Source organism: Anguilla anguilla, chromosome 6 (genome assembly GCF_013347855.1).
Source record: "Anguilla anguilla isolate fAngAng1 chromosome 6, fAngAng1.pri, whole genome shotgun sequence".
Lineage (NCBI taxonomy): Eukaryota > Metazoa > Chordata > Actinopteri > Anguilliformes > Anguillidae > Anguilla > Anguilla anguilla.
Genome location: NC_049206.1, coordinates 22,028,288 through 22,040,755, shown reverse-complemented (window position 1 = coordinate 22,040,755; position 12,468 = coordinate 22,028,288).

The following is a 12,468-nucleotide window of genomic DNA, read 5'->3' as shown; positions in this document are numbered from 1 at the left end:
AGCCCTTCTCTCTGTTGACTGAGAAGATGGAAACTGAATATGCATGTTAATTTTGTTTTCTGACCAGGAAGTACATACCTCAGCGTCCCTTTTGTAGTTTTGTAACAGGTACTCGGGTAAGCAGATATGTGTCTGTAGCACCGCAAAATTTCACCCTCCAGAAGCTGACATTGCAAATACTCTTGATGGGGAGGTTAAAAGCCTACTTGCAAGGTACTGTAGTGGTAAGAGTAATGTATACAGTATACACCTAGCTAGGCTAGTCCAGAACTAGAGCCACAAAAACAGCTGGGAATCTGTAATAAAACAATGCTGAGTGGCATTTGTGGCTGCAGTCTGTTTGTGAACTTCAGACTCAAAGGAGCCAGTTACACCCAGAGGTGAGATGCTAAAATGGGCTCATTCCCCACATACACATTTTCTAAAGCACAAAGTACTGTGTTTGGTGTGATTCACAAACTTTGTGAAGTACATTCTTTTTTATTTCTTGCTCAGGGTGACAGAGGTCAGAATAAAAAAGAAAAAAAGAAGGAAAATAGTTCAGAATTGTAATACTTTTAGAGTGAAAAAATACCTCTTATTATAGTTCTTCCTCTTTTATGAAAACTTTAATGACCACTGGTTGTTCTATTATACATTACAACACTGCAGTTTTGTGAAAATGACAGGAGTTGTTAATGATGTTACTATTGCTGTATGCTTTGTGCTGCTCTTTGCTCTGTGTTTATGAATGTTCTGTACGTTGTCCTAGTTAAGAAAGTGTGTCTGCTGAAGAAATGATACCATTTTTTGAAGACAGTTTTGACAGTCAAGCCCCACGTTGATGTGGAATAATTGCTCTCTGCATGCCGCTAATGTTCTGGATGACATTTTCTGAATTTAATGAAATTTATTTTCAATTATAACTAGAATTCCAACTGCACTAATTTAGTGTAAATGGACCTCTAACAGAAAGCACAATCTGTCCAAAGCAATTAATGAATGCACAGACCTCTTTATGAATATTGTTAGTACAGTTTGATGGCTATTCATGTATAAGGCTGGTTGATTTGTCTAGTAGAGGGACACATGGTAAAACAGTGGTCCCGAACCTTCTAAGCTCATGACCCACTTAATAAGTAAATTAATTTAATGTGACCCCTCCCCTTGTTACAATTCCATTGACATACGTTCAAATATGGCATTAAAACAAATAAATAATGTCAAAACAAATATATATGTGAATTACAACTATTGAGGTGCATGTAGCAAGTCTTGTTTTCAATTTGAGTGACTGACAGAGGACTTCCATGTCACTCAAATTACATGCAATGTTTTTTCATGTGTATCCCATGATGCACCTCAACCCCTCCCACAACTCACCAACTGGAAGATCCCTGGAGCTCTGTTGCTGGCTCCATGTTAGGCCAGGTCCTATATTCCTGTCATAGGGAACACTTCTTGAACATGGCAGGTTTAGGAATGTTTAAGGATGTGAGAACTCTGCTTAGATTTATCAAATTTTTTAAAATCCTTTTTTCTACTAAGCTCTGAGCTTAGTCAGTAAAATATGAAGACGGAATTATTGTATGAAACTCTGTGTCATACCCAGACTGATCATGGTTTGGCAACAATCATCACATTTCTGAATCACATTTCTGTAGCCTGTGGATTTGGCCATTGTTGAAGGGCAGCGATTTTACTCTTTCTCTTTAGACTTGGTGAGGTTCCCCCGGCAACAGCAATGTTGAAATATTCAAGAAGTTCAAATGCAGGTTTCTAAGCAGCCCTCCCTCCTACCCCTGGGTCCCTAAAATCTGCAACAGATGTGCCAAATGGAAAAAAAACAAAAAAGACAGTTGCAAAAATAAATAATTTAATGTAAGCGTTTCAAATGCAGGCATGTAGTTTGACTGAGAACATTTTAGTTAAATTCAGCTCAAAGGATTTCAGGTACATTCATTCATTCTTCTTTTGATCAATATTTCACTGACATTAAAACCTTAAATAAAAAACAGCACTTACTCCCGCCTCACTGGCATCTGGTCCCAGGGCCTTAACCTTGGCTCCTAACACTTTGGCCGGATTCCTTAACTCCCACCAGGAGTTTCCTTCAGTGTGGCCCCCCCTGACCTCTCCTGCTGTTCCTGGATGTCCCCCTCATCTTCTTTTACCTCCAGACCAACTTCTGGGCCAACATTGCGGTTGGGTTTTTACATGCATACTGACCCCCTTATCTGAATGGGTTTGTATCCTTTCTTCATTCTCATTATAATAACTCTTTAATGCAGTATGTACATTTTCAAACTGATGATGTCACCCACGGAGTGTGCACTTCATATTCTGCTGTCTATTACTATATACTAAATAATGGCCTAAATGGTCATTACGATGTCATAGACATGCAACTCCCGATAACAGAGAGTTTCCCAGTCCAGAAAAACAGCACCTGTGTTGGAAGTGGTTAGGAGTCGCGAAACACTGTTCTATTATGGGGTTGATGATGATGGGGGCAAAAAATTCTACATGCAACATTGTTAGTTTTCTACAGTGGAGAGCTAACCATTTCCCTTGGCCTTCATACGTTTGGCACAGGATTGTCAAGGCTACAACAAATTGCTTGAAGACAACATGTATCCTGAAAAAAAAAAAAAAACCTTCACACCTCTATTGCTCCCAGGCCAAACTACCAAGCCTTGGCGCTGGCGTTACAATGAGTAAGAAGTAATTCAAATATTTTTCAGAAAGCCATGGGGACTTACAGCTCAGCTCATATCCAGACTTGCAGCACTGCCTTTAAGTTTAAGCATAGCATCGTGATCAAGTTTTTATCATCAAGTCCCTGTGATGCCCACAATAACATCCATTAATGGGAAGGACATAGGGAGCTGTAAATAATTGATTTCCTTTCCCTGCACCACTCATATAGTTGATGTTTATAGCTTTTCGTGTTTGTGGCACAGCCCTGAGATCCCACCACTCCGAGTGTGGCTTCAGTCAAAGTGAAATGGCTGAGAGAAGGGTGGTAAGGTTATATGGTTTTTACAGATTAGAGATGGCAACCTGAATATCAAGCCGAATGAAAGCCTATAAAATATCAATACGAATGCTTATTTGTGCGGAATAAGCTTTTATAATTAATCGCTATCCTTCTCCTATGCTCATCAAAACCATGATGTGTCAGCACTCTTGATGGAGATATTGTTACATTGATATTCCAGCATAATAAAGTAACTTTCTTGAATAATAATTAGAATATTCTTTCAAGATCATGGCCTTAAATGATTGTGAGTGGATCAGAGTGATGCAAAAGTATGTATCATTTCTCTGCTTCCCATGAAATTGTCTGTGTTGCTGCAGCCCAAAATATTTGCAAACAATTATCTATATTCAGTATGAAAGATAAATTAACACATTTCTTTTGACAAATGTTTCAGAAAGACATGTATAATTTAAGAAGCCACGGGGAAGTTAATTTATTTTTTGTATAATTCATTCGATAGTGGGGTTGGAGCGTAATTTAATTTAATCATAATTTGAATCAGGCAGTCATGAATTCAGAAACTGTAATACAATCTGGGTAACATAGCAATGACAGCCACAACAAATTACCTAGGAAATGTCTTCTGTCTTCATCAAACTGCCATTAGCATGTAACAGTAGCCATTTTCTTGGTTACGTGCGTGCACTGTATAAAGCGTTCTATATATTATGATAAAATGATAGACAGGGTATGTATTAACTTGAGAATGAGAACTTGTTTGAGAAAAATAAGTCAGTGCTTTTTCATTATTTATAAGGCTTTGTGTAAGTACAGCAGTTTTACCAATAGTGGAATGAAGTTACAACAGTTACTTGCATTATATGTTAAAATTTACCTTCCTTTGATAATTTTTTTTCCCCAGCAATGGACTTCATTAACCATCATCCCCCCAACCAATCCACCCTCCCCCTCCCACGCACACAAACACACAAAATGGGCCAGTCCCAGGGTTTCAGTATTTTCATTCTGAAATGAGGTTAGCCTCTCCTTCCACAAGATGTTTGTGTTTGTGCACACGTGAATGTGTGTGTGTGCAAGTAGATATTTACAATACAATACAATACAATACTTTATTGTTCCCTCAGGGGAAGTTTGTTTTCACAATTTTTGCCTTGCATAAATACATAGATAACACAGTACAGTATATACATATAACACACATATAATAAATACATAGATACATACAGTAATAAATACCTAGATACATACATATAATACACCTGACAGAGTGCAACACTGTGTCGTCGCAGCAGAGCATGAGCCGTAGCCTTCCTCACCTCTGTGTGGCGGCATATATTTGCGTATATTTGTGGATGTGTGTAAGTTTGCGTGTGTATGAGTGAACATTTGTGTGCATGCGTGTGTGTGTGCATGCGTGTGTACATGCTTGTGTGTGCACTTCTGTGTGTGTGCGCGCATATGTGTGTGTGCGTGTGTGTGTGCGTGTGGACGGTGGCTCCATCTGTCAAAGTCGATAGGATTTTAGGCATCCCCTGCCTCTGTGGGGAGCCATTTCTGTTATTAACTGTGCCGCCTCAGTAGCCCCATGAAAGAGGCTGTCTGCTTTTTTAGGCCTCATCAAGTGGCCAGCAACCCGCAGACAGGTGACAGTAGCACAGGGAGGTCAGGCACTCTCTGTGGGGTGGAAGGAGGGGGCGGAGAATTGTTAGGGGCGAAGAAAGTGAGTGTGTGTGTGTGTGTGTGTGTGCTTGTGCGTGTATGTGTGTGTACGCACACACTGTGTGGGCTATCCACATTAGTTTAAACAGAGAGAGAAATGTTTCTGGGTTAGCACCCTTCAGCCAGCTTGCATGGTGATTGGTGGAGGAAAAAAGCCTTTGGCAACAGTTGTCACAGTGGAATAAAATCCAATGTATTACAGTAATGGTGGAAACTGAAAAGAGGGAAACAGAGGTGCATTAGCAGGGGTGGCTGTGTGGTGTATCCACCCGCATAACACCATCATTTCAGTTTTAGTCTAATGTACTGGAGGTGCCAGGGGAAGTATGCTCTTTCTCGACATGACGATGCCCCTTTGGAGCAGAAAGCCACCGCTATATTTCCACAGGCAGATTATGTTGCGGCACTATGGGTATGAATGCTGATGCATTGGCATGGAATAGCCTTTGCGGGCACTCCGCTAAATGATTGCTTGTGACTCCTTGGGAAACCTTGCCCTAGAAGTGATTTATGGGTTTGGGGTTGGGGGTGAGGGAGAGAGAAAGGGATTGACAAACCCATAATGGGGATGTTGCTGTGACTGTGTGATGATGCTAATGAGGTATCAGAAGTACAGAGTGGGGCGATGAGCACTCAGCGGTGGCTGGGTAGCTACACTGCTGGGCTGAGCTGAGTAAAAAAAATATGAAAATTATTTATTGATTTCTGGGAACAGCAAGTTCTGTAAGAGAGGTGAAGTGGCACTAAAGGAGAATTCTGCCAAATATGGACTTAATTTTAAGTGGGGGGGGGGGGGGGGGGGGCATTTTGTGACATTTTGTTCTAGGACATATCGTTGTGCTTTCACAACTCATTTGGACTGGCCATGTGCTCCTTTCCCAAGGAAATTCAATCAAAATCTGAAGGAAGATTAAGCCTGCCAATTAAATCTGATTGGCTGACAAGCCTTTACCTCAGTCCGGTGCTGTATTAGGACACATGGGTAGATGAGATCTCATAGCACCGCTGATTATGTAAAGTTCAGGTGAAACTTTGACAACTTTGTTAAGGCAAAATGTCTCTTAAAGTTTTGATGAGTTCGTAATTCTTTCGTCTCCTCCTCGTTAAAGCACAGAGGTGTCCAATTTTTATATTGCGAGAGAGATTTGACCGAAATCTTTTCTCTTGTCTTCTCTTGGTTATTGACACCGAAGAATATCATGTGTGGCATAACTGCTAGCTGGATGTCTATGTATGTGTGCCTGCATGCGTGTACTTATGCACATGTTACCAATCTTGTGTGTGTATAGTATATGCTTAAGTAGTTGTGTGCCTCCAGATATTATTCTTTCTTTTTAAAAATACACCCTATATTCACTAGATCAACCATACTAGAGATGTCTAAGGCTCCTGCTGTGACAATGTCAGGTAAAGGTATGATCAGGAAGGCTTTAGGAAGGCTAGGTACTTCTAAGCTGGCACTCAACTGCCATCCAAAATAAATGTTTAAAATAAATCTAACAAAGAAGTAAAATAAACAATGACATCTGCCTCCTGTTTAGCACCATGTCTGACCCTTAATTATGAACCAGGCTGCATTTTTCCAACTGTACAAATATTTAATTCGCATGCCCGACCATGCATGAACAAAGAATAAATTAGCGGTTAAAGTGAGCATGTTTGGGAATTAGCAAAGAAATGGATCAGGATCCATTCATGTTAACACAAGATAGGACAGTGTACAAATGTCCTTGTTATGATATTAGAGCATTCAGCACAATGCTACAACAATGACAAGCCTTATACAGGAATAGATTGCTGAAGGCGTTGCTCACCGAGACCCATAAATCCCTTTGAATGACTAATGACTCGTTTAATCATGGTGAATGATGATGCCCTGGTCAAATTCTGAAAAAGGACTCTCTAAATCTGGCTCACTAATCATTTCTAATTCATTTAATACCCACATTGATGCCCCAGGTTGTAAATGTATATCACTGATAAATATACTGTAAGATTTGAATTTCAGTACGTGGGCGCACACTGTAAACCCTAATCCACCCACATCATAAATACTCAGTGTGTACTCTGCACAAATATTCGACTGTCAAATTAACATAAAAACGTTATGTTCAATTGAAATACTCATCCCTTGTCAGGTTAGCATTGTTTTTATGTTAAGTCAACAAATTTAGATTTTTGAGTTAATGCCACTTAAACTCTTAATATCAATGTAACATAATTTTAATGTTCAATGAACAAAACACACATCATGCACTTTTATTCTATATTCTATTCTATTTATTATATTATTCTATTTTGTACTCAGATATAAGATAATACATATACAAATTTTTCATGTTCAAATGACTGCTTCCCCATTACTAGTTATAGATTATATGTAGTTATATATACATATATTATGTTCAGTTAACATAATTAAAGAGCATAATTACAACTAGAGATGCAGGTATGTTGAACATAAAACATTTATCCTGAAATTTTTAATATTTTCATTGTCTTTATTGACTCATTATTTTTGTGTACACATGATTTTGAAGGTTTAAAATTCATTATGAACTACAGTAAATTTTCCTATATCACTGAAACTATTCATTTTTCAGACAGTAAGGCTGGCATAGAAGGCACTTACTCTTATTCCAATAAACAAATCCCAATACACTTTTACATGCCAAAAGCTGCCACCCCCCCTCCCAACTTACACTCTCCAATTAACCTAACCTGCATGTCTTCGGACTGTAGGAGGAAACCAGAGGAAACCCACGCAGATGAGGGAAGAACATGCAAACTCCACACAGAAAGACCCTGGTCAGGATTTAAACCCGGGTCCTTTTTGCTGTGAAGCAGCAGCAGTGCTACCCACAGCACCACCCACTCAAGGCAGATATGACAAAAAGAAAAAAGAAATGCTTGCCTTATTGTGCTTATATTGTCCAACTTATACACCCGAGACAAAAGGCATGAAAAATATAGTTTTTAAACACAGAATGATGCATTGTTAGAGAATGTTTTTAAAGGCAAACCACTTGTAACTTTTAAAAAGGCTTATTAGAAATATTATAAATAGTCAAAGCCTGTGCCTCAACAATGAGCAAATCAAATACTCTCACTGGTTACACTCATGTAAGTAATTTTAATTGTGGTAATTGTGTTAATTGTCCATTAACACAATTACCACAATACCACATCTACATTTAGACCGTTAATTTGTATTAGTAAACTTGTAAACTGAGCCTATGAAGCCCTGCATACCTAGGGAACCTAGGAAACCTAGGTATGCAAAGCTGCATAAGCTCAGAAGCCATGCGCTGTGGCAAGATTGCCTATAATGGATAACAAAATGTCAGTTTGTTTTTGCGGCTCAAATTTAAGACAGGGAATTTTTTTTAATTTGCTTGTATATGAATGAAAATGACTCTAAACATAAATAAGCATGAAAACTACCATTATTTCAGTATGTGAATAATATGCATGAATGAATTTATTTAACCGTAATAAAAAGGAAGTTTCTATTACGAACAAATTTGATTTCAGATGTTATAGAGGGAAATAATTATTTTTCAATATAAGCACTGACGTTTGGGAAACAATAACTCGGATAATATGATATATAAATTCATTTCACTAATCTACGAAAATGTTTCTGAATTAGTCTATTTCAGAGGCAATGAACTGGCAACAGAATGAAGGCTATCACAGTATAGCTATAGTATATGAGATGAATTAGTGCTCTGTATGTTCAGACATCAGCAAATTGGGATTCTTATCAGTCTTACTGGAGCACAGATGGGTCTGCGAGTGGTCACGTGGCTTGTTCTTCCGAGGAAACTCTGATCTCTGGATCTCCGATGCACTGTGTGTATAAAAACCGATCTCCATCCTGTGTTTTCTTGTTGAGCCCTCTACCCTTTTGGGAAGTCGTTGCTGGAGCTGTGCTGGCTCGCTGAAGCAAAGAAAGAAATCCTGCATAGCATGCCTTTAAATGAGCTGACTAAGTGTAAGATCTGCGATTGGTTATAAGGCTATTTGTGGGCTAAAATAGTGAAATCAGCTGGCTGTGTTCATGGGTGGAAGAAACACACGGGCTTTTATTTTCTGACACCTGGACGTTCCATCACTGAGATACTGCACTTCTTTCGCGACTGTGAAATAGGCATAAACACTGGGTGGCCCTTTTACTTCCACGCATAGGCCATTTCCTATGTCTATATAGAATATTTACATGTATGGATGTACTGTATGAAACCAATGCAACTGGCTGTACTGGTGACCACAGCAGCTGTAACTGATGCAATACCATGGCACTGACAAGCTATTCTCTCAGTAACTGTGAGTTACTGTTGCTTACAGATTTCTGTTGTCGGTTTTACAGGAATATGCATACATATCATGTCACTGAGAAAATGAAAATTGTTTTTTGAATTGTAGAAATTCTTTTTAAAAAGGCTAGTCCATTATCTGAAACTGTGGACAGAAAAGACAAGGGGGAACAATCTACTGATTAAGGTGCCACTTCATGCCATTTCTGTTAAACTGAGCATTTAAACTATGATTACTGTGTGTTTTCCAACTTCTGTCAATATCTCTGGAGCATCTTCAGAATATGAGATTTTAGGACTTGTTAAATGAATTAATTAATGACCCCATTTTTTTTGTCCCAATGATGGATGGCTTTCCGCATTTCTATTCATTATTTTTTGGTTGAAATCACGCACTGTGGAAATAATGTCCGGTACCAAGCTCCGCTAACATTGTGTACTTGTGAATGACAAAGAACAGTTTCCTCTTTCAAAAATTTTTTTTTGTTAAAATTCCACCTATCTGAGCAGTGTCATTTCCATAAAAGACTGTCCTTAATCCAAATGTACATAGCTCTCTTTTATTGAATTACAGAGGGCTCTCCCCATTGTTATCTCCCTCTCTAGCGGCAGAACAAACACAATTTCTTCATAGAAGTCTGCACAAGCGATTATTCATGCCCGAGCAGCACTCCACAGGTCATGAATACCAATGGGCATTCATGGCTGGGGAGTTGTGACTTGTCCCCCAACGGTAGAACTTTCTACACTGTTACAGATGGCTAGCTGAGAGACTGTGCAACCACAAATAACCCCCCACCCCCACACATTCCCTCCGATGCACTGCCCTCCTGTGTGGAAATTTAATTTAATCTTGCCCTTGTGTCATAATCATTAACAAGAAAACCATCTGTCTGTCTCTGTTTGTCTGTCACGTATGCTTGGAATATTTAAAAAAAAATGACAGAACCTCGTAGTAGAATGTTTCTGCTTAAGGAATCCAACAGTACATTCTGTTCAGTCACATTTATGGACGTTATAGATAACAGTATATATATTCAGCGGAACTTCTCAGTTGCACAGTATTTGCTTTTGTCACATACACAAAAATTGGTCACCAAACACCCAAACACAGCAGTACATCCAGCTTTAGCACGGTTCAGGCTGGTTTCTGGTCAACACATATCCGTGAGTCTATGGTTACTGGCATGTCTTACGCACATTTAATGCAGGCCGTTACTGAAATGCTAAGAAGGGTTACTGCCACTGCCCTCCCTCCTGGAAAGGGCAAATCGTCTTCCCTTTGAGTGCTCACAGCAGCACCGACCACCCATCGACCACGCCTCAGCAGGCGAATAAGAAGACGTTGTGAATTTAAGCGATGACACCAGGGCAGAGGTCAGGCGGTTCGGTACCTGTCTCCTTCTGATGATGCTGGTTTGGGTTTTAAACGAAACCAGAATCAACAGCGGTTCATGACATTTACTGTGGAATAAATACACACCCTTATTTCCTCAATGTCAGGAAAGCTGGGAAAAACTCACCTCAAACTAAAGCTACGTAGCAACTTTAGTATCGACCGAAACGTCAATTTGTTGATTTGATTTGCCTTTATAATGAAGAAGTACCATCAATGCTGTGCTACTTATACAAAACTGCAGCCAAGATACAAAGTAAGTTTTCATATTGGCAGCTGAGAAATTTCCCTGGCCTTCATGGCTGTGTTAGGTAAGACTATATTAGATTTAGTACTGTCCTATAATAATTACAGAACCTCCTGCTAAAAATGCTGTTCCAAATTTGTGGAGATTTTTGGGGATGGTAGTCTGGAATTAGGACTGTGAATAGTACAGATGGTATCAATAACATACACGACATGAAGGCAGTCTGTCTAACTTGTGACAGTTAATTATGAATGGAAGTTTTTAACTGACAGGTACCATATACTGTATCTAGTATCTCCGGTAAATACTTCGGATAAATATTTCAAAATATTTTGGTTAATGATTAAAGAAATAAACTTCAAAGAACCAAAAATAGGTGGAGCTACAACAAGCTACCAGAGATCTCACTTATTGAAACTGTGGTCATGGTGGTTTACTGCGGAGAGCAAAACTTTTGATTGGCTAGAATAAGCTAGTGATTGACAGCTCATTGTAACTTTACCCATTATAAGATTCAAGAAACCCAAGTACTGCCATCACAATACATCCTCCTTATCAAAGCATAGGATGACATGAATGCCATTTTTAGCAAATGTGTAGACATGAAGATAATGAGAGAAATGTCATGGTATTATTTGGGCTGAATGTAAAAAGAGCGGCGGATGCAGTGTATTGATACAGCTCTTATTATGTATGACTGAGTCTGAGGAAGAAATGGAAACTGAGGCGATTCAATTGGAGGTTCTCAGAGGTATTTAACAATAAAATATAAATTATTGACTCAGTTATTGCATTTTTTATATGTATTCCTGTTATTGTGTACTACTTCAAAGTGACAGTAATAAATGGCTTGCAAGCTTTTAAGTTTAAAGTAAGACATTTTGTGGATTTATAGGAGGTAAAAAAATTAATAAATGTGGATGGCAAAAGTTAAAAGCATCAGTTAAAAAAAGAAAATAGCTACAACAACACAAAATTAGCTGCGAGTGAACAATTACACATTACAAGAAGCAGAATCCAGCAAAAATTAACACTATGATAAATAATAAATAGCTATGATAAAGCTCAGTAATAGAGAACTATTTAAACACTGAAAAAATCAAAAACTGACACTGACCCAGAAGTTCTAATGTTTCGAGGAAGGCTGCATCAGAGTCTAGGGACCTTTACTTGATTTGGAAAAAACCAATAAAGCTTCCTTAGAAGAGGTGATAACCTGAGATACCTTGAGCCCTGTCCTGTTTACTAAGAGTTAGAGTTTTCTTAAGGCAAATGCCAATGAATTCAGCATCAAAGTGGCCTCAGTTACAAATTACAGACCTTTGTTTTTCCTTCTGTCAAGTGTGTTCAATTTCTTCGCTGAAAAAAAAAAAAATCAATAAAATGCTATTCTGAATCACTTTAGAACAAACAACTTACTTTTAATAACATTATATTACATTCCTTGTCCTGGAAAAGGAAACCTGCCATTTAATAGGCCCTTTTATCCAATGGCACAATTGTTTGGAGGTGATTTTGTGAAAGTAAATGTGAAAATGGTAAGTACATACATTTGTACAGCCGTGGAGTATGTCGTGCAGTCAGGCACTGGAGCGAATAGGGCTGTTTGAATGCTGCAGTCGCTGCTGCCGTCTGTTCAGTTCAGCACCTCAGATGCCCTATCAGAGGACAGGAGTTCTGCAGGACCATGGACAGCGTCCGCTTCATCGCCATGGCAGCCACCGTAGCTCCTCACTAATTACTGCTGCTTGTTGCCTTATCTCTGGTTCGGCATAAAGAGAGGTTGCCAGTTCTGGCTTTTTCA